Source organism: Leucoraja erinacea, chromosome 38 (assembly GCF_028641065.1).
Source record: "Leucoraja erinacea ecotype New England chromosome 38, Leri_hhj_1, whole genome shotgun sequence".
Taxonomy (NCBI): domain Eukaryota; kingdom Metazoa; phylum Chordata; class Chondrichthyes; order Rajiformes; family Rajidae; genus Leucoraja; species Leucoraja erinaceus.
In genome coordinates this window covers 3,736,904-3,737,223 of record NC_073414.1, presented here as the reverse complement: position 1 = coordinate 3,737,223, position 320 = coordinate 3,736,904, and positions in this window count along the sequence as shown.

The following is a 320-nucleotide window of genomic DNA, read 5'->3' as shown; positions in this document are numbered from 1 at the left end:
AAGGGGAAATCCTTTAAAACCGAGATGAGGAGAACTTTTTTCACACAGAGAGTGGTGAATCTCTGGAACTCTCTGCCACAGAGGGTAGTTGAGGCCACAGTTTATTGGCTATATTTAAGAGGGAGTTAGATGTGGCCCTTGTGGCTAAGGGGATCAGGGGGTATGGAGAGAAGGCAGGTACGGGATACTGAGTTGGATGATCAGCCATGATCATATTGAATGGCGGTGCAGGCTCGAAGGGCCGAATGGCCTACTCCTGCACCTAATTTCTATGTTCTATGTTTCTACAGCTGCGCCACCGTGACCATTTAAAACGAAGC